This window comes from Pongo abelii, chromosome 5, assembly GCF_028885655.2.
Source record: "Pongo abelii isolate AG06213 chromosome 5, NHGRI_mPonAbe1-v2.0_pri, whole genome shotgun sequence".
NCBI classification, from domain to species: domain Eukaryota; kingdom Metazoa; phylum Chordata; class Mammalia; order Primates; family Hominidae; genus Pongo; species Pongo abelii.
This window is the reverse complement of record NC_071990.2, coordinates 28,809,203-28,813,955: the sequence shown is the minus strand read 5'-3', so window position 1 is coordinate 28,813,955 and position 4,753 is coordinate 28,809,203. Positions and strand designations below refer to the sequence as shown.

Here is a 4,753-nt window from a genome sequence, read left to right as displayed (position 1 = left end):
AGTTTACTTTTCATAAAATAAGTCTTACAAATCAATAAGGAAAGATGGACACCTCATAAAAATTGGGTAAGCAATTTATTGAGGAAGGATTATAAAAATCCTTTAAACATGAATATTGGACCTCACTAATAATCAAATCTGAAAAAAAAGGGGGGGCTATATCATTTGTTACCTATTAAAATGTGCCAGGCGCGGTGGATCACGTCTGTAATCCCAGCACTTTGGGAGGCCGAGGCGGGCGCATCATTTGAGGTCAGGAGTTTGAGACCAGCCTGACCAACATGGTGAAACCCTGTTTCTACTAAAAATACAAAAAAAATTAGCTGGGCGTGATGGCTCATGCGTGTAGTTCCAGCTACTCGGGAGGCTGAGACGAGAATCACTTGAACCTGGGAGATAGGTTGCTGTGAGCTGAGATCATGCCACTGCACTCCAGCCTGGGCAACAGAGCAAAACTCCGTCAAAACAAACAAACAAAAAAACTGGATAAACATTGATGTAGGCCGGGCGCGGTGGCTCAGGCCTGTAATCCCAGCACTTTGGGAGGCCGAGGCGGGCGGATCAAGAGGTCAGGAGTTCGAGACCAGCCTGACCAACATAGTGAAACCCCGTCTCTACTAAAAATACAAAAATTAGCCGGGCATGTTGACGGGCGCCTACAGTCCCAGCTACTCGGGAGGCTGAGGCAAGAGAATGGTGTGAACCTGGGAGGTGGAAGTTGCAGTGAGCCAAGTCGCGCCACTGCACTCCACCTTGGGTGACAGAGGGAGACTCCGTATCAAAAAAAAAAAAAAAAAAAGATGTAATGGTTTCACTTTTAGAAATTTAAAGAAATAATTATGGATGTTTGAAAATATTTATGTAAGGATAGTTTTTACAGCATTACTGATTAAAATAAAAAATTAGAAATAATCCAGCGTTCAAGAATACCACTTTGATGTGGAATATGTGCAGGAATTAAGATTTATACAAAATACAGTACTTAGCAAGTATATATGCTCATAATGTATTCATTTAGAAAGCAAGTTAGCAAATTATTTACTACACATGACCATTTTTGGAAAAAATGTATGCCATATGAAAGACTAAATATATAAAAATGTTAATAGTTACCTCTGACTAGTGAGATTATGGATTATTTTAATTTTTGACATGTTTGTATGTTCTACAATTTGTGTGTACTTTGCAATTAGAAAAAAATGATTATAGTTAGGGTAAGATTACAGTTGCCATGTTGGGAATCACTTCCTGGACAATTTCCTTCCAATCGAAAGAAAATATACAAATCTCATGTATTGGAGGGAGACTGGGGAACCAGTGTTCACTGTATTTCTCACTACTAATTTTCTCTATATCAAAAATAGGATATGAAACCAAGGAAGTCTATGGAAATTAAGATAGAGCCTACTGAAACTCAGTTATTTCTCCATGCAAAAAAGAGACCTAACTTTGCCTTACAAAAAGGAAAATTTTTTTATATTAACAAATACAAAAAGTAAGCTATTAGGACAAAATCTAATTAAAATATCCAACTTTATATTTCCCCTATCTGAACCTCACAGCCCCAAATACAGGAGTTAAGACGGTTGAGTTAAAATATATTTATTGAACCTCTACTGTGTTTGCCAGGCACTGTTACCTGGACGGCATTGGTCTACACATGTTATTTTAGCAGTGTCCCCGGACTCTAGGGGCTCTTGTTCTAGTGGGAGGGATGATTTCTGTTAAGTTTCAGGGCTCCATTAAAATTTGTGACCTTGGGGCTTCCCGGCCTGGAGCTCAGATTGCTTGGCGAAGGCTGAGAAACAGTTAGAAAAGTGGGTCAGGCGATGTAGTGCACTCCCCTTAAAAACTGCCGCTGTGTTCCCCGACCTGGCAGTGGACACTTGGAGCCCATTAATCGGGAACATCCGAGAGCGACAAGGAAGGCCGCGGGCGAGCGCGTCGCTCCCGGAGTTTCCCCGGACCTGGGATCGCCGATCCCTCGGCGCAGACACCAGCCTTGCCCATGTGGTCCCTGTGCAGACCTTCCCAGCCGTTCTCGGCTGCCACTTTTTCAGAGCCCAAGACAAACTTCGACAAGTGGCAAGGCAGTGACAAATGGAACCAAAATAGAGGGGCTAAAAGGAGACCTTCCCATAGAACCGGGGTCTTTTGTTAGGGTTTTGTTTTGTTCCTCACCATCTTCCAAACAATGAAGTCCTGGGGGAGGCTAACCACGATCAAGATTTCAGTAAACATCAGAAACTGGATAGCCGACCCAGCGACCGAAGCAAAAGATCTTTCCTTCCTGAAATCTGGGCAGGCTGGGAGCAAAAAAAAAAGAAAAAAAACTGCACGCGTTTTTCGAGATGGCGATAACAGTTATAAGGCCCGTAAGAGACTTGATCCAGTTTTATGCAGAAACATTTTCTAGTCCTGCGAAGTCTTTTCCTTTTTCAATCCACAAGTGGCTTTCTTCCCTTCTGTTACCAAGCAACCCTGACGTCATCGCGTTTCTGCGTTTCTGCGTGCGTGCACGACACAGAATCATTGCTTTTTGATCTCTATTTTAGTGCCAAAATGAGGGGTGTTACGCAGCGTGTCAGGATGGCCGAGTGGTCTAAGGCGCCAGACTCAAGCTACGCTTCCTCGCGCTGGGGATTCTGGTCTCCAATGGAGGCGTGGGTTCGAATCCCACTTCTGACACATACTTTTTTTTTTTTTTCCTCTCCTTTTGAGATATCCAGATCTCAGCGGTAGGCATAAACAATTACGAACGTATATTTTTAAGAATCGGCTTTTAGGGACCGGGCGCGGTGGCTCACGCCTGTAATCCTAGCACTTTGGGAGGCCGAGACGCGTGGATCACGAGGTCAGGAGATCGAGACCATTCTGGCTAACACGGTGAAACCTCGTCTCTACTAAAAATACAAAAAAATAGCCGGGTGTGGTGGCGGGCGCCTGTAGTCCCAGCTACTCGGGAGGCTAAGGCAGCAGAATGGCGTGAACCCGGGAGGCGGAGCGTGCAGTGAGCCAAGATCGCGCCACTGCACTCCAGCCTGGGGGAGCGACACTCCGTCTCAAAAAAAAAAAAAAAAAAGAATTGGCTTTTAAAATTTTCTCAAAGGGATTGTCCAAACTAAAAACATTAAAAGCGGAAGTATCGCGATATTTTTACGAAGCCGCGAGATTTGGGGCAAAAAACGCCCAATAAATGGCAGAGATTACTAGCGATTGGTCTCTGTGCGGCAATGCGAGATAATCCGGATGTCGCGGGATTCGGAACCCAGGTAGCTTCCTGCCTCGCCGAGGGAATGGGGAGAAGGGGCTCTGGGCGGGTTCTTTTCCCGCTTCTCGACCAGGCTCATACTTTGTGTCTCAGATCCAAGCCCTTCCTTAGATATTTCCTGTAGCACTTTCCTACCAATCTCACAACCCTGTGGCTCGTGACAGTGCAGTCTCTTTAAAAATCTTACACAGGTCCTCTGCTCTCCTATTTTCAAAACTCATGTAACCAGTTCTCAAAAATGTCTTTCGTAAATTATGCACATTCACACTCGTTTTGGCATCTGATCATTACCGTTTTGTCTCAGTCAAAATTGAGTATCATTTTAACCATTGAATGAAATATGAAAGCTGTACCTTCCTCTGGCAAATGTAATCACCGTGAAAATTTTATTGTATTTTTTACAGTTCTTTTTTCTCTGCATTCGCATATATATATAACTTTTTTTTTTTTTTTAACAGAAATGTAGTCATGCTCTGACATTTTTCACTTAATATATCTTGGGTTCTTTCCATGTGGAACACTTATTCTTTTCTTTTACAGAAGAAATATTGCTGGCTGGGTGCAGTGGCTCACGCCTGTAATCCCAGCACTTTGGGAGGCCGAGGCTGGTGGATCACCTGAGCTCAGGAGTTCGAGACCAGCCTGGCCAACATGGTGAAACCCTGTTCTCTACTAAAAATTAGTCGGGTGTGGTGGCGCACCCCTATAATCCCAGCTACTCTGGAGGCTGACGCAGGGGAATCGCTTGAACCTGGGAGGCGAAGGTTGCAGTGAGCCGAGATCGCGCCACTGCACTCCAACTTGGGCGACTGAGCGAGACTCTGTCTCAGAAAAAAGAAAAAGAAATATTGCAAATCATTGTATAGCATGGATATAACCACTTCTTTTTTTAAAACTCAACATTTAGAATGCTTTCAATTATCGTAATTTAATGAGTGATTACTATATGCCAGGAGATGCAGCCCAGAGAATATAGCAGTAAAAATATAAAATTAAAGATAAAAAAATTTGTTTTCTGCCCTTGCGGAGCTTATATTCTAGTTAAATGACTGGCTCTGCCTCAGGAACACCAAATTCCAAGATTTCCTTAAAAAAATTTTTTTTCTTTCTTTTTCTTTTCAACTTATTTCCGCATTACAAGATTTCCTTATCTTTCAGAAGAATGTAAATTCTAGATCTAAGCTTAGATCTAAATGTCTAATACCAGCTATTGAAGACTTGTATCTGCATAACCATATATTTCTCTGTCATTATGATCGCTCATAACTGTTTATTTGATTAAGGGATTTTAATTTCAATTTTAAAATTATTTTTATTTTTTCAGCTCCTAGACAGATTAACACATTGATTATTGATTTTATCCTCATAAAACATGAGACTGGACAGAAGGAAAGAAAGCTGCTTTATCCGACAATAGAATTCTCAGGAGACATTCATCATGGACAAAATCCAGTTGTTCCATTTGGGAAGCAACATTCTGAA

General features: G+C 42.3%; 1 non-coding gene across 1 annotated transcript; it reads left to right on the top strand.

The window, feature by feature from the left end:
* Positions 1-2,583: 2,583 nt before the first annotated feature.
* On the top strand, positions 2,584-2,688 carry TRNAL-CAA (transfer RNA leucine (anticodon CAA)). Its single transcript has 2 exons — positions 2,584-2,621; positions 2,644-2,688. It is a non-coding gene; the product is annotated as a tRNA-Leu (tRNA).
* The last annotated feature ends 2,065 nt before the right edge of the window (positions 2,689-4,753 follow it).